This window comes from Gouania willdenowi, chromosome 16 (genome assembly GCF_900634775.1).
Source record: "Gouania willdenowi chromosome 16, fGouWil2.1, whole genome shotgun sequence".
In the NCBI taxonomy this organism is placed as follows: Eukaryota; Metazoa; Chordata; class Actinopteri; order Blenniiformes; family Gobiesocidae; genus Gouania; species Gouania willdenowi.
The window spans coordinates 21,624,377-21,647,285 of record NC_041059.1 but is presented as its reverse complement, the minus strand read 5'-3'; the positions used below and the strand labels follow the sequence as shown (position 1 = coordinate 21,647,285).

Genomic DNA, 22,909 nt, shown 5'->3' with positions numbered 1-22,909 from the left:
GATCGCTTCTCCTCAGGCTTCTTGTCATGTCCTTGTAAGTGCGCACCGCACAAACCTCTGAGGCAGAAAAAGCCAACAGGTCAATGGGAGATCATGAGCCCACCACCTTCAGCACAAAGGCCAAGTTGAGCTTCAAAATCATCCCGGGAAGAAGTGAGTGCATGACGGGAGCATGGATGTTACTGCTTCGCTGACGCCAGAGCCAGTAACAAAACAGCCTTCAGAGAGGCAAACTTCAGTCCTGTCTCCCCCAGCGGTTCAAAAGGAGGACATTTAAGTCCCTCCAGAACCACAGCCAGATCCCATGGTGGTACCAGTGGTCTGGACACGGAGAGGAGCCTGAGCGCTCCCTTCATAAACCGGCAGATCAGTGGGTGCTGGTTCTCCGTTTTTTCCCCAAAACCTATGTGACAGGCGGCGATCGCCACCAAATACACTTTCACAGTGGAAAGGGCTTTGCGATTCTGAATCATGTCGTGCAGATATGATTAAATTATTCCCACCGGGCACTGAAAGGGCATGTGCTGCACCGAAATAAAACATTGTGCACTACATGTTTTCCCCCGCAGCAAACTGATCCACCTCGGCCCGTCCGTAATGGACCCACAACTGTTGCACCACCTCCGGGTGTAACATCCTTTTCCCGTATACCGGCGCGCCCCTGAACAATAGGTGTGTTCAGGACCCCCGGGATGTGCGTCGCCTTCAGTGAGGGGAGACGACCACAGCTCCACAAGATCAGTTTGCGTTCCAGCATATGCAGCTGACGGGAACCACTATCGTGGTATTGTCCATCCTCACCAGGACATGATGTCCCATGAGAGATGTAAGGAAGTGTATCAGTGAGCGGAACACCACTGAGAGCTCCAGTTAATTTATGTGAAAGCGCTGGAGGTCCGCATTCCAGCGGCCCCTCGCAGACCAGCCCTCGTGAATCCCACACCAGTCTGTAAGGCTGGCGTCTGTAAAGACCACCTTCCTGGACGTAACAGTGCCCGTGGGTACACCGTGCATCAGGAAACCCGAGGGCCGCCAATGGCGCAGAGCCGCGCCGCACACTGACATAACCAACACTCTCCGTGAGCCATGAAGCACAGGACTGTCCATGTGAGACCACCCACAGCTGGAATTTCCTCTTGTGGAGGCATCCGAGGTGGATCACAAGGATGGCTGTACTCGCTGTACTCGAAGTCTTTACTCGCTTCGCCGAGAGGCGGGCAGTGAAAGGCACTGAGTGCAGGAACAGTCCCAGGAAAACTATTTTCTGTGCAGGGGACAACATGCTCTTTTCCTTATTTATCACAAAACCTAGATTTGAATAGGTGACGTAAGAGGATACGCGTGTGCGCTCTGGCCTCCGTCTCCGATTGTGCCAAAAGCAGCCAATCATCCAGATAAATGGCCAGGCGGATGCCCCGCAGTCTCATTGGACGCCCCACTGTCTGGGCATTGCACAAACACCTGCGGGATCAGAGAGAGGCTGAAAGGGAGCACATGGTATTCGTAACAAATCCCCCGGAAAGCAAACCTCAGATACTTCCTGTGGAGAGGATATATCGGAATGTGGAAATATGCATCCTTGAGGTCGACAGATGTGAACCAATTACCCTGTCGCACCTATTGCATGTAGGGAGGCATTGGAGCCGAGCCTTCGGCTTGTGTGCCAACACCTGGAGGTTCAAGACCGTGGTGTGGCGTCAAATGGGACAGCGCCGACCAAGCGCAGGCAAGGTAAGCGCTGGCTTCTTTTTGACCTGGTGTGGTCCACAAAGCAAGTGCATCCAGTCCTATCAGCTTCCGTTGACAGAGGCTAAAAGAAGATCCGTCTGTGGACAGTTGAGCTGGTAGAAGACATTTGAGAGTGAGAAGAGGTGTTTGAATGATATGTGCCCATCCAATAAGGATTGGCAGATTGAGAAAAATGCTTCTGAGGGCTGCAGATGGGAGTGCATCCCATAGTGAGACATCTCACAAAATATTATGTAATAGAACTACAACATTGTTCATAAGATTTCTGTTCAGTAAATCAAAAATTGTTAGATGCAATACCAGACATAAAAAATTAAAAATCCACAAGAACACAAAGCAATCTGTATAATCTTGGATTAAATGATAGATCAATGAAAAACCATGTTTCATTACATTGTTTGTGTCTACAAATACTAAATATATGTCATCCTGGGTGGGATTTTTCAATTGGGATTTTTTAATTACCTAGCTTGAGCTCAAAACAATGGTTTTGTCAATTTAGTGTTGATTCACACTTTAGTCAAAGACAAAGCATACAGTATTCCTCCAAGTAGAAAATAGTCAATGATCCCTTTTCAAATATATAATACGACAAGGGTTTAAAAGATAACTAAAGGTCTAACACAATCCAAAGTGACAACGGTAACGCATGTTGCTCGTGCTGCATAATCCTGACAAGCATTCCTTTGAAGATGCTGAGACGATCATTGTTCTACAATCCTGCAATGCTTGAAGAGAGCGACTTAAACCACCACCTCAAAATATTTGACTCTGAATGTTTATCTTCTTTCTCGCGCTCCTCAGTAGATTTGTATATCACTTTGGAGGTGCTGAGAATAGAAAGAAAACAAAGGAGAATTTTAGAAAGATTGGCAGGACGGGTACCAACCGCACTGACAGAGCTGAAAAGCAGGGTGGAATGAAGATGCAGAATGCTGTTTGAAAGCCCAGGTGTTACTCACCACGATGCTTGTCACTTGTTTTTAATGTTATTGCTTTCAGGGTTTTTTGTCTGTGCACCTGTATGTTTACTTTCATATATACTTTGAGCTATACAAGTCATGATATACATAGAAGTACATACTGTATACGCCAACAGCTCTAAAAAGTCCCTACTTCAGTCAGCAAAACAGACAGGTTTGTTTTTCTCAAAATCACCTCCTCAAACACAAGGACAACAACACTGAAACCTTGTACAAGGATTAACTTAAAACAGATGCCTACAACTTGTGCATTTAGAATATATAGAGAGGTTCAGTAACTTGCTAAAGATCACTTTATGGAACAACCAGTGAATAAAAAACACAAAACACAAAACAAAGGCAGTTGCCAAGCTGAGTGAGAACTCCTAAAATAAATTAATTAATGAAATAATTAATTAATAAAGACCTAAAATGCATTGTTGAGACTTTCCTCAGTCAATCAGGGAACATTCAAAAGCTATACCGTATAAGTGTTTTGAAGATAAACTTATTTTTGTATTAATTATTAAACAAACCTCTGTTAAATAAGAGAACACTGGATGACTCTATGCTGGCTAACTGTAGCCCTATCAGCAACCTTCATTTCATGGTCAAGATCATTGAGAAGGTGGTCTACAACCAACAGAATCAATTCTTAATCTTCAACAGAATATTGATGAATTTCAGTCAGGCTTTTGTTCTCATCACAGCTTAGAAACTGCTCTTATCAAAGTGATCAATGGCATAAGGTTAAACACTGATTCACGAAAAGTGAAGTGTTCTCATTCTATTGGATCTAAATGCTGCATTTGACACTGTGGGCCATAAAATATTGTACGGATTTCAAACGTGGGTTGGACTAAATGTAAAAGCACTGCAATGGTTTAAGTCCTATACTTGGAGGAGCAAAGTTATTTTGTAAGCATTGAAAACTTAAACTTTGAATCTGACAGAATAACAATGTCCTCAGGGCTCTGTTCTTGGACCCCTTCTGTTTAGCCTTTATATTCTTCCTTAGGTCATATTCTACAGAACTGTAAGGTTGATTATCAGAGCTACGCAGATGACACAACTATATCTATCACTGAACCCAGATAACTATGGTCCCATTGAGGTGTTATGTGACTGCTTAGAAAATTAACTGCTCGATGAGTGAAAACTTCCTTCAATTACATCATGACAAGATGGAGGTGATTATCTTTATTATCGTAACAGGGACAAGAGGACTGCTGTCAGCGAGTACCTTTAGTTTTGATCTTTTTAAGCTAAAGACCAAGTCTGAAAACTGTTCTGATTGACTCAGATCTAACATTCCAGTTTCAGTCAGTGGAACAAACTGCCAGCAGAGCTGAAGTCAGCATCCAATGTGAACATTTTTAAATATTGATTTTTAAACTGTTAAATGTTTTCTGTTGCACTTTTAATCATGTAAAGCAGATTGAATTGCCTTGTATAAAATGCGCTATACAAATAAATTAGCTTTGCCTTGCTTAAAGATGATTATAGTGATTCTGATAGACACACACATACACAAGCACAAAAAACAATGCGGACATCACCCACTTGTGGGTGCATTTCAATGAATGTTTCCAGGTGTCTCCAATTGAAGTGATCACATAACTGACTGATTGATAATCATCATCTAATCAGGTTTAAAATATTGTCCCAAAGTAAGCATCGAATGAAGAAAGAAAATAAAAAATAAAAAAAAACGCGTGACAGTCGCTGTTTGAATAGATTTGACAACTTTCTTACTTTCAGTGCTTTACAGCAAGTTTCTATCACAGGTCATTACAAAGGCAAGCAGGGCTTCTCCCTCTGTGTGTAACAATGACTACAGGAAGCCTCTGTACACAGGCTGCTTGGCAGCCTTTAAAGGATCCAAGTTTTTAGCGTATGCGGGTTTGGGGGGCGAAGGGGTGGGAGTGTGTGTTTGTGTGTGTGTAAATTGTGTGATGGAGTGCACTGTGCTGCACTAAACTAGGCTGTGCTGGCTTACTGCTGGGAGTCTCATAAAGCTCTCAGTTTGATGACCAACTGAGCAGTAAATTAATTAATCATCATTTTATGCCTCATCAAGTGCTTTGCCTGCACCTCGCCACGGGGGCCTGTCCCAATTAGCCAATAGCGGAGCCAATTGTTTTGTTTAGCTCAGGTGAAAGCGATGGACTGTCTGAGATACAAAGAAAAAAGATAAAACAAAAAAAGGTAATAAAAATTAAAAAAAGACAATGAATGTTCTCAAGAAGACTTTTCTGTACTGAAATCAGTGGCATACATATGTCAGCTTTATTTTGGTTGTCATTTGTATGTGTGCGTGTGCATGTGAGCGAGCACCTGCACGCGTATGTAGGATGAGGAAGGGAGAGAGCCAAACAAAATCTAATAAATATGTCATCACTGTGTGTCAGGATGTTGCAGGCCAGCAGATACGTAAGTAGAAAAGTCCCACTGACAAGACAATGAGAGTGACAGAGAAAGTGCTTAAACTGCAGCATACAGTGACCTGCATTTAAAACCCAAGTATAGAGGCCTAATCTAAAGAAACATTGTGTTTTTCCACTAAAGTGAAAATGGCAGTATTTTTTTTGTTTTGTTCTTTGTATTTTTTAAATAAAATACCTGACATGCTGATGAAAATTAAATACATCTTACGTAAAAAATATATATATATATATATATATAATTTCTTTACTGCTCAGTAATGGTCCACAACAACCCAGAGGTTATGGACCACTAGTTTAGGATTTAGGCTTTTATTTGTTTTTGCTGCCTATTAAATGATTCTCATTGCTCGTTGCTTTAAACATGTTAGAAGTTGCAATTTTATTTTTTTTGTTATTTTGTTTTTTTTTTTTTTTTCTTGACGTTAGTGAGGCTCTCATCAAAAGCTTCAGTAAACCCCCACCACCCTGAACAGAATAAGAGGGTCAGAAGATAAATAAGTGTATGACAATGTCATTGTTGGCTCGGTTTACTTATTCCTGGTTGTTCAAAATATTTAAATTGAGTGAGTTTTTTCAAATTCAATGAATCACAATTATTTTTTCTGTGGATATAGTTTAACTGCTTATACTTGTCTTATTAGTAAAAGTGCCTAGTCAAACTCATGTCCTTTAGTGTACTGAGACCTTTTGTGGTTAACAGCAGGTAATAGTCAATCGTATCCCACCACACACACACACACACAACAAAGGCAAGATCCAAGTCTTGTCCTGTGCCATGGGAATACACAAAGGAAAGCCAGTTGATGACACCACATCATTCCATCAGGCTGTTCGGTATGGAACCACTGGTCCCTGGGTGATGAAAGGAAAAGGGGTCTGTGTGGAAAAAAAGCCTTATTGTCACTACACATTTTGGTAATGGGTGACAGAGAAGCAGACAGGATGACATTGTGGCAACGAAGCCAGGAGGACGCCAACAGGCACGCCAGGGGCAGGGACAGAGGGACGGATAAGCAGATGTTGTTCATCACTCTGGGGTGGTGGGAGGGGAGGGGGGGGGGGGACGCTTGTGTGTTTGAGGAGTCACAAGGTGGACGTGGTACATGACTGTGTAAGGGTGGACTTGTATGCTATGTGCTCATGTGACAGATGTGCGATGATGTATTTGTGCAGCGCGTCATGCAGTGGATGGTCTTCTGTGAGTGTGTGTGTTCCCGTTTCTGTGAGTGTGTGTTCCCGTTTCTGTGTGTGTGTGTTCCCGTTTCCCTCAAAGCGCTTGAGGGTGAAGCACCTACAAAAGGCAACTGGCAAGGAGAGCCAAAACAACAAAGGTAACCTTGCCTCAAGTGTTGCACACTGTAAAGCCACAGCGATGCTGGAGTGTATAAAGCACTGTGGCATGTGTTGTGTCAGTTCTCATCATTGGTTGTTGGAGATGGATTTTATTATTTTTTTTACCTACTGTGACTTTTACAGTGCATGCACACACACATTCGTATTAGGGATGGGAGATATCAGCCCACCGCTATCATCGGATGATATTTAGCCAATTTGTGCACCGATTTTGAAAAACCTATACATGCTGTTGTTTAAAAATAAATATGACTTTTTTCATTACTGCATTTGAATAATTTATCTTATTTTTCACAGACGATGTGTTAGACAGAAGTGAAAGTAATGGATTAAAAGTACTCACGTTACTGTAATTGAGTTGCTTTTATGGCACTTTTTTTTGAGTATATTTTTAAATCAGTAATTTTAGTTCTACTTAAGTACATTTTAAAATAAGTAAAATATCTCCTTACATTTCTACACCTAACAATTACTGAGTAAATATTTTTTTTTGTTTTAAAATGATCAACGGACATTGTGAAACTACAAAAAATGAAATGACCAGACAACAATCAAATGCATCACATCATAGCTGACCAACCAGATTACGGTGTACGGTGCCAAAACAGCATTGAATGCTGGTCATTTTCATTCATTTAGCTGTACTTAGAGCCTGAGATTGTTTTTTTTTTTATTGAATTAATCTGTTATTTTATTTGAAGAGATTGATTCACGTATTTTTGAGTAATCTTTAAATATCTTGCTAGCAGCCATTTTCATGCTTTTATGCTCGAGGGGGCGAGGCTCCGCCTTGGGGACGAGGCCCCTCCCCCTTCCTATGTTCTCTTCCTTAGTTCAGCCCACAGCACCCGCCTTTACTTATTTTAAATATTTTTGTAAGAAACCCATGGGTTATGTTGTTTGTGCTCATTAATGTACGCATTAAAATAAAAATGTAGTTGCTACCTGCCTTTAGTTTTTGAAAATGCCTTCAGCAAGAACATTTATTTTTGGATGCGAAAAAAACAGCCCTCTTTTGGATGAAATAATTTGTCAACAATGGTTGGTGTTTATCTTTGGAAGTTGCCCTCGTCCCAAAAAGATTTGCTATGTTTGTTCCAGGCAGGCACTTTTCAGATGACTGCTTTAAAACAAGAGCTTGTTTGAAAGTTGATTAATAAGTACACTGACACTAAAAACCAATGTGATCCCTACTCTGGACATCTTCTTCAGAGCTAGCAGCAGCACGGGTAAGCAGGTGTGTGTGTGGGTGACAGGGAAGAGATCTCTGTCCGTACGTTTGGCAAGGCAAATTTATTTGTATATATCGCATTTCATACACAAGGCAACTCAATGTGCTTTACATGATAAAACATTCAACAGCTTAAAATCAATAAGAACATTCAAAATCATCAGTAAAATCAATTAAAATCATCAACAAACGCATTATATCAACAACATGACCAAAAATCTCTCTCTCAATCATATGCAGTAGAGAAAAAAAAGTGCCTTTAACTTTGATTTAAAAATGTTCACATGTGAAGCTGACTTCAGCTCTGCTGACAGTTTGTTCCACTTCTTTACAGCATAACAACTAAACACAGCATCATGTTTACTGAGAACTCTGGGCTCCACTATCTGACCTGTGTCCATAGATCTGAGAGACCTGCTGGGTTCATACCTGACTAACATCTCATTGATGTATTCTGGACCAAACCCATTCACAGATTTATACACCAGCAGCAGAACTTTAAAGTCTATTCTGAGGCTGACTGGGATCCAGTGTAAACACTTTAAAACTGGAGTAACCACCGGATGCGTCACAAAATGTCCATACGTCCAAATTACATACAAAGTCAATGGATAGACCCGGCCCAGATGCAAAATCTTTCCTGTGCGGTCCAATCCGCCTGTCATTTGTTGACGATGATGTCACGTCAACACAGACACTCGTCTGTTCACCCATTCAACCATGGAGTAGAAGCTGTAAGTGACCACCTGGAGCTGTATGACACAGTTTTTATAACTGGGACCAAACTAGGAAGGATTTGGCGTGGAGGAGAATCAGTGAGGGGGTGGTAGTAGTAGGTAAAAGTTCTCCCTGTAGCACTGAGCTAGGATAACATTAGCCGCTAATCACACTGTTTTTTTTCACTAGTGGTTTTTTTTTATGAGAGGAGAAAAAGGAGTTCAGCTCCGCGCTTCAGCAGGCAGTGAAATTTACCAACCTGGATGTGTCGCTGGTGGGCGTGGCTTTGCTTCAAACTCGCATGAGAAGCGAATAGGTAAATTTTTAAATCCTGCACACTCTGAAGTGCTGTATGTTTGCAAGTTTTCTCCTCGACAAAACCCACAGTGTCGACGTCTGTCTAAGAAAAGTGTATAAAGTGTGTGGGGAGGGGTTTTACAGCCTTAAAACATGCAATAATTGTAAAAAAAAAAAAAAAAAAAGGCGATTACTTTGCGGATTTCGCCTATTGCGGGTTATTTTTAGAACGTAACCCCCGCGATAAACGAGGGGCTACTGTACTTCTACTTGAGTAGAATATATATGAGTACTCTTTATACCTCTGGTTTTTATATATATATATATATATATATATATATATATACATATATATTTATATATATCCAGTAGGATGTCATATTAAAAGTAGGGTTAATGTATGAATTCCACCAATATCAGTGTATCAGATAAGGTCAAAAAGCTATAATTGAACAGCTCTAATACACACATATACACTACTGGTCAAAAATTTTAGAACACCACACTTTTTCCAGTTTTTTACTGAAAGATATTCCGTTTATTATGCCATTGCTTTATAGACCAAATTGTATTCTAAACTTTTGACTCATCAAAGTACATTGTTCCAACACTGCTTTTGTTTTGACAGACGGGGTTGTAAGTACTCAAGAAAAGTTGGAACACCTGTAGGAATTAGTAGCACCAGCTTTCAAGGCTGATTCAACCTTCATTGCTGCAGAACAGCTTTAAATTATTAACTCACTTTGTGTTCCCTGAAAAAGGCCTATTTGTATAATTCTGAAATGTACATTATTTTTCAGTTTTGGGGAACAAAACCTTTTTTTTTTTTTTTTTACTTCTGGCTGTTTAGTGATGACCTTTGTACAATTTCAAGCTATTCATTGGACTTGCACAACTTGAATTGCAATAAATAACTGGAAAAATGAGGGTGTTCTAAAACTTTTGACCGGTATTGTATATATTTAAACATAGGGTGACAACCTCGGAGAACTTATCTCATGTGTATTGTTCTATTGTACGAAAATGTATTACAGAATAAAATGAAATACTGTATCATTGTGGCAAGATACATGAGTGATTACTGCTGATGTATAATGCAGAGGCTTCATGATCCCAGATTTTCTCTCTGACCATCACTGACTGCAGTAGTGTCACAGATAGCCTCAGGTAAAGTCATAGAAGATTAATCTGACTCTGACATTATCTGTATTATCCAAGGGATGTGACTGTGAGTCTCTGTGTGTGCGTGGCCTCCCGAGTGTGTGTCAAACAGTGTGCGGGAAATACCTTTAAGCAGGTCTGATAATTGACCTGTGTGTATTTGATGGGTCAGGAAGCAGATTGGCCGTCTCACTCATCAATCAGAGGTCTCACACTCTATCACCTCTGCAGGTCGGAAACACCTGGAGGAGTAGGAGTGGATGAATGTTCCCATAGATTCTGTAAATGTACGGGAGTGGACGCCTCACAGACAAAGATCTTTGTGATGCTTTTTTTTTTTTTTTGGCTTTACTTCTAAAACATCAGTAAGCACATTGCTATTTTTCTTGGCTTCTAATGAAAGGCTTCATGGAAGATATTAATCCCTTTTTTGATGTATGTATCTTTTTTTAATAAGAAAATACCATCCTTTAAAGGTGGCCAACTTTTCTGTGATGACTAAAGGAAAGGTAAAGATGAGACATATTTTAAAGTCAAGTTTCTATTTTCATTTGCCTTTGATACATTTTCAGGGCTTTTGTCATGCGCTTTGAGTTTCAATGATTTTGGATGGCAATCACAGTGAATTTATTGCTTAATGCCAAGCTTATGATCATCTCAGGTGCACCAAAGGAATGTTATAATGTTGTAATTAGTATCACACCCCCTCTCATCAAGATAATTCTACACCATGAAATTATTTGTACTCGGGAAGGTGTAACCTACCTGTAATCAGGATCCCAAACCTGTCAGGAACTGATCTGCTGAGGTTCTCATAGCTTTGACAAAAAAAAAAGAAAGAAAGAAAAACATGAGGAAAGACACCTGACAGCTGACTAATTGGACATATCCGATCAAAGAGCCCTACTCAAGCTCGCCCACTCATCTTTGAAATGTTGACTGACAACTGGTTCCAATTGTAAGTGTGGGGACTACTCCTCCCACATCATTTTCATGTTTCGTCTTGAAAATTACCTCTTACCATACAGACTGATTTACTGTAGAAGTAAAAAATAACGAAAAAAAAAAAAACATCAGCAGCATCTGAGCTTATCTTATAATCAATATCCGGCTGAAATAAAGCTAGTGCTGTAGCTTGTGCAGGTGGCGAGGTTATCTAATCCTTAGTGTGTGGCAATGTAGGACAAAGTCAAAGTACTCTGATGCTCCTTGTAGCGATTTGTCAAAATGAATTGTGGTCAAGACTATTATTAATAACTTGCAGAGGATAAAATAAGTCACTGATCTTCCATGTCTGCTTTTGTTTTAGGTTTCTGTATTGCTCCTGGCCCTTTTCAGCTTCCATTTTCCACTGATTTAAACCCAACTAATTTATTAAAAAGATTCAGCCGCCATTTATCACTCAAAAACTAACATCTCACAGCTCTTTGGATCAATTCCATAATTTATCCTGTCAATTCATCATTTCATCTTCATTTTCATGTGTCTCTTTCATTCTGCTGCTGCTAAAACATCAATGAAATGAGTTCAATTCCGTCACAGGCCAGAAGTACCATCATAGCTGCGGGGCTCTGATAAATCACTGGCCAGGTGCTGCTCCAATTTGTCTCAATCATTAATTTTTACGGTACTTTAATCTATCTGTCATTGAGCAAAACCCCTAAGCAGACGTTTTGATGTGTTCATGTGTGAGTATCGACTCCAACAACTTGATCTTGCTTAAGACTGCATTAATGTAAATGGCCCACAGCAGTTGGGGGGGAAAAAAAAGCAAATTCATTTACCGTCAACCCCTTTTTTTATTCTAATACTTCACATTTCTGTCTCTTTAAGCACATACGGTTGAGGTAATGCAGTATATAATATTCAATGTGGGAACTTAAGAAGAAAACACTTCAGATTAGTGTGTGTATTTCAAAACCTGATTTGCAAAATACACACAGGTAATTTATGTCTTAAAATACATTGCACAGTGTGAATGTGTTGTGTTCACAGTTCACAAGGGGTGGAGAGCAGTGACGTGCCGTGACCACTAGGGCTGGGTAGGCACGTTGTAAATCGAGACCACCAATGACAATTTCATATGTTTCTGTTGTCAAGTGTTAATTCAATTCAAATCAATTTTATTTGTATAAAGCAAGAAAAAACCCAATAAGATCCACATGAACAAGTGTTTAGCCATCTAACAAAATCAACATCATAAACACCATGAAAGAAACATAAACAATTATTTAATATAGCCTCCATACTCTCCAACAAGATATATATCATGACACGTCAGCACATCTGTTGTTTGTGTTGGAAACACAGAGAAAATGACAACTTAGAACAGCCTCAGTGAGGAGCATCCACAAAGTCAATCCTTCCTTTTCTACCATTCACTGTGAAAAGTATGAAACATGTTCTGACCTTACCTTTGCTGAAGCTCTGGTAGCTCAAGTGTTGGTCTCCATCTTTCAAAAGCTGTCGTTTTTCCTCAAAACAAAGTTACTCTATCATCTCTAGCGCTGTCACCCGCCCACTAGTTAAAGAACGTAGCAGCAGCAGTCACGTGTCATCTATTCACTAATGTGCTGTGAACTTACGTATAGCATTTAGCATAGCGCAGTTACGTGCAAAGGCAGATCTCTACGCTGGCTTTACGCGTAAATAAATGTCATATTGGGGACCTGACTGCGCATGTGCAAACACGTAAACTCATGCAATGGGAACGGAGGCAGAAGAGCGACGTGCCTTTGGGAGGGGGCGTGGCCTCCATCTGCCTTACAGCGGAGCAAAAAAAAAAAAAAAAAGAAAGACTGCAGCTGTTCCAGGAAACAGCGCTGTTTAGTAATTTGGGCTATGAAACGCACAAAATGCGGACACTTTCAAACTTATAGGTACTGTAGGCTATTGGAAATGGAAAAATAAATAATTTATAATTAAAAAAAAAAAAAAAAAAAAAATTAATTAAATAATCAATTCACCCTTGGGTAGGCACTGCCTACCTTGCCTACCCTGACGGCACGTCACTGGTGGAGAGTGATTAAGGTAATGCCTTTTGTGTTTGTGTGCATGCGTTTGTGTGTGCCCTAGTGCCGCTGTGGCTACAATAGTACCTTACCACCATTAAGTGTGGAGTGAAAGAGTAATGCCATGTGTTTTGAGTGACCAAAGTAAGGCACTATAAAAATCCAATGCATTATTCTGTATGAATATCATTTAGGGAGGAATAAAATGTATTTATGTATTTATCAACACTATAAACATCTTATGTACTTAAAGGTAGGGTAGGCAATTTTCAAAAGCTAGCATGATTTTGAATGTAGCTTCCCCGATGGCTCCGCCTTTATCCCTCTCGCCCCTCCTCTCTGTGCTCCGTCTCACTCACATGCACGCGCACAGCTGCTGCAGAAGCGAACCTAAGGTCATCGCTTGTATTGTGTACAAACTATGTAGTCTCATATGTCATTCAGCAGTAAATAAACAATAAACTTTACCATTGTATATGTTAAAAAACGTGACCAAAAAGTAATGACGCGCTTTCAGTGTGAGCTTGTGCATGCGAGGGGTTGAGAACGAGCAGGGAGACAGGGAGACGTGATTGGTTAAAAAAAAACGGTTCGTTTTTTTTTTCCATCGGTTGAAGTTATTACAACTTTACAGCTGCTCAAGATGATGGATTTTCTCCTTTCCTTTTTCAGAGCACATAAGACCTTAATTTCTGTCAGGACAAAAAAACCAATTTCAATTTCAATTGCCTAATCTAGCTTTAAAAGGTGTTTAACCTGTCTGAGAAAGTCGATCTCTTTCTGAACTTTGACCTACTCCGCCCTTGTTCCTGAGTGTGCCATGAAATTAATATTCAAGACAAAAAACCATTACAGCCCAGGATGGTTGGAGGATCAAAGCTGAAAGCTCCAGACACATAGGAAAATCAGTTATGTATTATACATGCAAACATTATCAAAGCGACGACATGTTAATATGTAATGAACTTAAACAAAAGCATTCTTTCACCATTCTGTTAATCAAGGCTGATGGTTAATGAAGTTTTAATTTACACCTAATCAGATCTTGTAAGGCATGCCCAGTCGCCTAGGAATGTGCATAGAGCCAGAGGGGCCACAAGACTCTCTCCTCAGAGACCAGCACTCCTTTCTTATTAATGTCTAAAAGGCCTGTGTGTCCCCTGGTTGTCACGTACGCAATACATCTTTAGAAGCATGTTCTGAGAACGTCACATCACTCTTTGAAATGTTGTGATATTTTCTGATGGCTGTGGTTGTCAAGGTAAGTTGACTAATAAAACACCAATGAGAAATCTTCAACTAGTACAGGCTCATGTAAACTTACCAAGCATCTGAAATGCTCACAGTGAACTCAAGCATAAACTAAACTCAATACTTTATTATTGGATGTTACTGTGTATGGTTCAACTGATGATTTTCGGCCAATTAACACATCGATGTGTGTCACATAGACTTAGTTGCTTAGCATTTACATGTGAACTCAACGCTTTTTACTTCTATTAACTTTCTATCAGTGTAAATTTTGTTGACTCAACTTTTTTCAAAAAAAAACGATTTTGTCACATGGGACGCAATCCAATCAGAACTCATGTGATCATGTGGTGTTACGTATTGATCACATCAAATCTGTCTGTGTATTAACAAACATTATTACCATGTAATATCAGGTTGATTAATAGTAATTAATCAGCATACAATCTTATGCTTTATATTTTAGTCGACTTTATCTGTAACAAATTTTGACTAATGCAATTTGTTGACAAAAACTAGACTATAACTGAAATCAAACTAAAATTTAACTCTTAATGTGTTGTCATAATGAATACTGCTTTCTAAAAGCAATCATCTTGATTATCTGGTTTACCAACACACACTAATACTGTCATTGATCATGCTGAGGTAACTACCAGAGAACAACAATCGTGACGTTTTGGGTACTGGTATTTATCTTGTTTTTTTACCAATATCTTGAGAAGTCATTTTGTTAAGAAAGAAAGAAAGCTTTTTTTCAGCTTCCAAACCACATTAAAATTATAAAAGTGAGGTGAAGTGACTAGCTGGAATACATTGTAGACACTATTTGCACCAATATAAATTTGAAAAAGCATGAAACAAAATTGAACAATATGAGATGTGTATAAAAAAAATAATTCAAAAGCTCATAAAACGGTTTCTTTGTGTCCAAGATTAAGATTATCAAGTGATTATTTTAATTGTATTGGACTGAAAAACATCTTGCAGCACACTAGTTTCAATGTTAGAACCTCACATCTTTCACCTATAATGGAGAATCATGTGTGTGTATTTTTCCTCGATATTCAATCCGCCCAAAGGTACCGCTCTAACTTTTGGCGTCTTCTCGGATACGATTCTGTGGATCATGTAAGCCATACCCTTCATAGCTTAAATGTCCTCACCACATACTTTCTCATGGGACGGAGAACTCAATCTGTGTATAGTGTGAAATCTATGATATGTCATAGCAGCTCCATCAGCTGCGCCGCTCATTCACATTCTGTATTGTTGACTTATAATAAAAATGGTGCGCTTCCATTCTTTGAAAAAGTTCAAGAGAGCAGCTGGATCAAATTCCAGTTGAAATACTGTCAACAATAAACTTAATTTACAGAGAAGTGTCATTTTTTATCCATGGCCTGAAGTGTTATTCCTATCTTTCTTTCCAAGTGTTCAACTTCTTATTTGAATTTGAAATTTTAAATATTTTGTGTTGCTTTTTTCTAAATGTACGTTTACATTACATTCTAGATTTATATGTATAATTCCAATACATATATGCACACAAATATATATGTAAGATCTAAGAGACTCCTGCTTAAGGTTTGCATTTAAATAAACAACCATGCCATTTTTATTTTGTCTCCATCTCCTGCTTTCACTTTTCATTCAAAATATTTGTCTACATGAGGTAGAATGAAGATTCTACCAAAACAGAATATTTTGATAAATGCAGAAATGGGCAGGGCATGGCAGAAGTACCCAGATAACAAAGACATAATGAGAAAAAATAATAATAATACATTTTATTTGTAATGCACTTTACATTTGACACCAAATCCCAAAGTGCTACATTGGACAACAAAGTTAAAACAGTAATACACCACATATATTAAAAATACAGGGCTAAAAAAAGCATTAGCTGTTAAAAACACAGGACAAAAAAGAAGCATTAATTAATGTGTTTGCTGCTAAAATGGTCTTTCTTAATAGAAATGTGTATTAAAAATGTAGTCAAATATGCTGTTTCCTTTGTTGGTTAACTGCACCTCTAGGTTTAGTTATATAAACTGATATCCAACATGGCATTAGACCATTAAAGCCTGGCCGTTCTCTACATTTCTGCTCATTCAAACAGAAGTAACACAGACTGCCAGCAACACATTTTGACATCTGCTGCTGGTGGCAGGATTTCATGACAAACATCCACACCTGCCTCCCTACACTCGAGTTTGACAGAAACGTGTAGCCATCATCATCACTTTCACAAAACAGATACAGACCAGTAATCCACAAATCCTATTTTTGAGCATAGCTGATAATTCGTGCAAAAACCAGAGTGTCAATATTTTATCACTGGGGTACTGCAAACACATGCACGGGCATTGTTGGTGTGTTCTCTTCTTAAATATTGATTCCTAAGCCTCTCTGCAACCATCTGGTCTGTGGAGTATAATCTGTATAAAACAAATGCACATTCATACAGATGCGTGTGGTCACATGCATATTAGACATACAGTGACGTACAGAAGTACCACTTGTACTACTTAAAACACTCTTGTACACAATAATGTGTGCATGTATTGAACAATTTTCAGGCATGAGAGCAAATTGTGAAAATGTGTCTATTGCCAAACAAAGGCCATGGTTCTACTCATTTCCTTCTTTTGGTTTTTGTCATTGCTGATGTGCCTTCGGATGGCTTCAAGCTGCAGACGTTACCAAAGCACCTCCTTCCTCCTGTACAAGCACTTTATTCGTCAGCGTAATTGTATTAGAATGCTCCTCCAATCCTCTGTAACAGAAAAAATGTAAGCCGCTTCCCTTGCTTGTGGAGGGATCAACAGTCTCTCCTTTAAAAGCCTTGCAAAGCTGTGTGTGCATATGTCCCTGTGTGCACACACATCACTGTGTGCGCGCATGTACACATTCAACATTGGCATATCGACATGGACATGAATTGTGAGTTTTCTCATATTTCCTTACCTCAAACACTCGTACAATCGCACAGTATAAGCAGAACCACCTCTGTGTAGGGTGATTAGGTATAGCTGTCGCTGAATTGTGCTGAGCACAGCCGGGGCCATTGCTGAGGACTGGATTGCTCTGTCTCCGCAGGGACAGCACACACACACACACACACACGTACACACACACACAGGAAGAGAGAGGGAGCCTGTCTGTCTCCACCTTGTCTTTAGCAAGTCGCCAGAAAGCAGCTGGCCTGAATATCTGAGTGCCTTTAATCAATTGAAATCTTTTGGGTACATAAAATTTGGTAATTAAATGCAATAGGGCTAATATTCCTGTGTGAGTTGACAGTCAAAAGAGGAGGGCGGTCCTTTGAGAGAGTGGGGAAAGATGAGGAAGAGCCAGAAGTATACAGAGGGAGTGAGAGAGAGATGTCTCTACACGGTTACCGAAGTAAAAGTACGTAGCGTCTTAGGGTTAGGATAAGGTTTAAGGTTAGGTTATAACCCAATATCTCAACAATTTTTAGGGTTAGGTTTAGTCTTAGTCATGCAACCTAAACTGACCAATGACTGACTCATCATGTGACCTAAACTGGCCAAATAGGGGCGCTGCGTACGGATAGAATGTGGGTATATTGATACGGCAACCGTACGGATAGCCACTGCCTTGAAACAACCGACTGCTTCTTCACCACCTTCAATAAGCAGACCAAATGATAAATGACATTTTTTTTATCTCTTAATTCTTCTATCTTCATAAAATAATAATGTCACATACAATGGAAACATTTTATTTTTTGAAAGTATCTTCCTTTGTTTTCTAATTTGTAGAAGTTGTAAAAGACTACAGAAGCCCGAAGGTGAGGCCTCCAAATTTAATGACATTTATAACTCACATGTGGTATCTTAACCTTGTGGCGCACTCAGAACAAACTTATGTCTACCCATCTATATATCCAACAAGGCAATGGTTCCATATGTAGAGCACATACAGCTTATCCACCACTCCCACCCACCCCACAATGTTCTACAGCTCATTTCATGAGGATGCTCATATTGTTTTATCTCAATCTGAAGTTTGACTATTGGTCTCTTCTTTACCACAACATATGTTCTTTAAGTGCAAAGAATTGTGTAGAACCAAGAACTTCCTTTGGCACCATCGCCATGTTTGTAAGTGCAAAGGTGTTACAACAGTATCATGTGTTCATGTGGTTTTGTTAAAGTGTCTCATCTTGATCTCATGCTCAGTTTGATCACTGGATGATCCATGTTTGATGTTTGCTGCCATGTCAGGCACAAACTAACCTCAAATCATAACTACACCAAGATGGTTTGACAATAAATATTTTGTCAAGGGTTAAGTGAGACTCCAAATGACTAAATTTCACTTCCAGTGTAGCTTTTTTGGTTTGACAATACTGATATTTGCATTGCACTTTTTTTTTCTTGGTTATCACAGACATTGTTGTATTCAAATCTCTGGTAAAAAAAAAAACATCATAAGTTCTTCATGTGCCCAATAGCCTAGAAGATAAATAAAAGACAATATATTCTGAGAAACATTAAAATGATTATTCATTTTACTAACCTTGAGAGGTTTAAAGTCCATACCAAGTGTCCACCCTCTGGAGCTTAATGTACAGGCACTTCAAGGGCACCTATGGGTCCTTTGACTGCAAGTAACGGAAGTAGCCTAGCTTGTAGCTATATAGGCTCTGTCAGATTTGTTTATTAGCTTAGATGGCTTGTAAAGCTTAAATGTTTGATCATTTAAAAAAAAAAATAAAGAATGCATTTTAAAAAAACAACTTAAGTTTGTGTACTTTGGTGGTTGTGGTTTAACACAATACTGTATAATGGAGATATAATTCATATATGTACATTTGCACATAAAATATAGTGGAATACACCTTTCAAAGTAAAAGTAGTTGATTGATAAATTATTTCATCCTGACCAAATTTTGATCTTGCAGACAGAGAAACTGAGATTTGTTGAGGTTCAAATAATTTCTAAAAAAAATATCCTAGAACTCTTTTCAACTGCCTTTGATTTAGTACAGTGTGAGTGACATAATGTGAAGTAATGCAATATGTTTAAAGAATGTTCGTATGATGAATATTTTGGCAGTGGATCTATTGCTTAAAACTAAGCCTCAGGGCAAATCTTACTTGATTTTTATTAAACATGGATATTAGCACACAGATTCTATCATAAACCAACATTGTATACTGTCTTTTTTGTCTTTAATCTGAGGCGGAAAGATGCTGTCAAGTGAAAAGTCATGGCTCTAAAGTGTATGCAAGGAACAAAGCTTCATTTAACTCGCTGGCAGCTCTGACATATACTGTTTAACACACATTTCTTCCCAGATATGTCACGGAATCACAGAATATGGGATGAAGGATGAAAGGTTCTGAGCAGACGTGTTGTCATTGTTCATTTATAAAACACACAAAGGCATATTTGTTTTCACACATTTGCCAGATTCTGCACACTGGATTCACTGGTCTTAAAAGCTGAAAGTGCGTTATTGGGGAAGCATTAAGACAGTTATGTGTTGGATTTATCCCAATACGTAAGTGGGTTTGCAACGAGACGCACTTGACTGTGTTCACAAAGAAAACACCTTTAAACTGATTTGAGCATTTTACGAGCAAGGCAGGTTGTAAGTGGTGTGTGCATGTGTGCTTACATGCTTGTATTGTGCGTGTTTGAGACAGAGAGCAAGAGAGATTATTAATATAACATGTAGGAGTGCACTATTATTTATCTGTTAATGTCATCTCTTACACCAGTAATTTTAACAGTGCTCCAACATTTTTCAGGCCCTTACAGATCATTTTTGCAGTTAAACAATGTATTACACTTATATTTGTGAGATCCACTTCTTCCTGTGTTCTTAAAGGGATACTCATCTGTTTTCTTTTTTTTTTCTCAAATGAATCTACTTATTTTAAGATCTATGCCTAACAAAACACATTATTTTGCACCATATTCATTTTATTAACTTTAAAAAATGAGACTACCGTTTTAAAACCTGTATTTCGCCGTATTGAAATCAAATAATGTTGATGGACTCCCACCCCAAAAGGACTTCTATTCTCAGGGTTTGTGCGTCTTCAACAGTCTGAGATTTGTGACTCGCTAACTTCAGCCACCAGAGCGTGTCAGCGCACTGAGCTCTTCTTCTCTGCTTCATTGTCTACTACCAAACAGCAGAGTTGGAATTGTCGCCCCCTGCGGTCATAAATTATTTTTCGGATCACACCAGCTTTTACCCTCTTTCGGTAAACGAAAAAAGGTTACATCGACATCTTAAACTTTTTCTGGTTTTTTAGAGCAACCAAAAACTGAAAGAGCTGCTAAATGATTTAAAAAGCAGGCTGAATGCTTCATTCCAATAGAAAACCATGGGATGTTTCCAGGCAAATGGGGCTGTGTGATGTCTTCAATCACAAGATTTCAAGATGGCGGAATACAGAATTTAAAATGGTAAATTAGTCCCGTTTATAAAAGTTAATCCACTGAATATGGTGCAAAGTAATGCATTTTGGTAGCCATAGATTTTCTAATACGGACATTTCAAATATTTTCAAAGGCCACATTTGAAAAAAACAGAGGAGCATCACTTTAATGAACATTTTGATGCCATGTGTTCACCAGGTGAGGTGACTCATACGAGGCCAGCCATCTACGTGACATTAAGGGAAACATGATTCATCAGACCAGACGATCTTCCTTCATTGCTCTGCGCTCAGGTTTCTGTGCTTGCTTACGTGCCCATTGTTGTCACCTTTTGCAGTAGACTGGTCCAAATGGGCTTCCTGATCCAGCAATGACCGCAATTAAACTACTATTAACTTCTCTGGCAATTTGAGCTACAGCTCGTCTGTTGAATCCGTGTCTTCACTCCCCATAATTAGTGTTTACTTCACCTCTCAGTGGTGCTAATGTTAAGGCTAATTACCGTATTGTGTATTTGTTACTGTAATATAATGAGTATAATTGTTAGTAAACACACAATTCTTCTGTTTTCTTGCTTGTAAGATATGATAGGATTAGAGTCAACTGCTAACATTGAGTCCTGAGAATCTCACACTTATAATAGTAAAAAAGAACATCACAATCCTAAGCATTAGTGTTGTTATAATTAAAATTAGCTGCAGCAGCAACACTCAGCATTTAATAGTTCTACACTTATCCAGGTACACACATGTTCTAGTTACTTGACACCTTTACTTTTCATATGAAGCTTTGTGGGAGTTTTCCCAGACATTTTTTACGGATTGACAGCCCAAAGGTGCAGTAGTCCATACTCCAAAGAGTTTACTCACCGCAGGCATTAAACATAACTATCAATTAGTAGTGGAAGTCGGGGCTCCTAATGGCCTAGTTTAGGCTGTCGTGTGGACAAGCATTAGCGTCTCTCAGTCTGAGAGTGTGTGTGTGCGTGTGTATTTGCCATGATGTGAGTTGCATGTGGAACGGTGCACGTGTGAGGAAGGTGAAATCCCGCCCAGCACACTCCCCTTGATCATCGAGGGTTTTGAACATTTCACCTGACACCTTTACGAGAGGACAGGACCCGGCCTCACTTTTAAAGTCTTCAGCTCACTTTGATGTATGCTATGAAACACAACTGTACTTGATTTATATATCACCCTTTGGTCTTTGAGTCTGCCCTCAATATTAGTACTGCTTAGGGTTCAATCTGAACAAATGTTATTTATGTTTTGGTCCTAATAGGTGGGCTTATAATGTATAGTACAGTTTATTGCAGTGTAATACTGCTATTTATGAGGTGTCTTTTATAATAAACTGTGCTGGAACTGATTATTTCCCACCCACTCATTGGAATCTCAAACAAAATGAAAAAACCCACCTTGTTTACCTGCCCTCATGATGTTTTTTCTTACGAAAGGGATTTCTAAACTATCGGAATTGCTGGAAATCTTCAAATCTGGTGACACTGAATTGGAGTACATTGTGGAAAACAATTCCTGGTTCAAACTAAAAACACATTTAAATTGAAAATGGACACTATATCTCATTTGATGGTTCAAAACAAGGTTTTTACTCTCCGTGAATGTAAAGAAAGTCAAGAAAGTATTACTGTTCTAAGCCTATGATGAAACGTTCCTATGAGATAAGCCTCATGAATGGAATTTCTTGATTGTTGTGCATAATATTTTACCGAAATAACTCTGAAACACTGTTTGTAACCCACCTGCGTGCTTCCTGCTCTAAAACTTGAGTGTCAGCAGGTGTACATCAGAGATTATTGTTTGAAGCGTTTTTGAAGGAGAGAGGCTTGGGAGAAGGATAAAGGATTCAAAGAGCTCATCAATTATCTGCATACGGAAGCTTATTTGATCAGCGATAAGGGCAATGATCCTGCTCGCTTTATAGTCAACATTCCTGTGAAGCCTATGAGTCTGGCGATACCATCAATTTAGTTTCCAATGACAACCACTCCGTAGTGTGGAGCATATCCTCTTTAGTAAGTTATATGATTATGGATTATATCTGCTGGATGGAACTGAAGCACATCTAGATAAGTTCTAATTGTCTCCTTACTCTGACACGCGTAGGTTTACGAAGGCCTTGTAGTCTGTGGTGGTTTGAAAATAAATGGTAAATGGACTTGATTTTATATAGCGCTTTATCCCCACACTGAAGCAGTCTCAAAGCGCTTTACATATCCGCTCATTCACACATTCACTCTCACATTCACACACCAGTGGGACAGGACTGCCATGCAAGGTGCTA

General features: G+C 39.1%; 1 long non-coding RNA gene across 1 annotated transcript; it reads left to right on the top strand.

Moving 5' to 3' along the window:
- The first annotated feature begins 510 nt into the window (after nucleotides 1-510).
- LOC114478559 (uncharacterized) lies at nucleotides 511-20,661 on the top strand. Its single transcript, XR_003675875.1, has 3 exons — nucleotides 511-521; nucleotides 16,395-16,406; nucleotides 20,498-20,661. It is a non-coding gene; the product is annotated as an uncharacterized LOC114478559 (long non-coding RNA).
- Nucleotides 20,662-22,909: the final 2,248 nt, after the last annotated feature.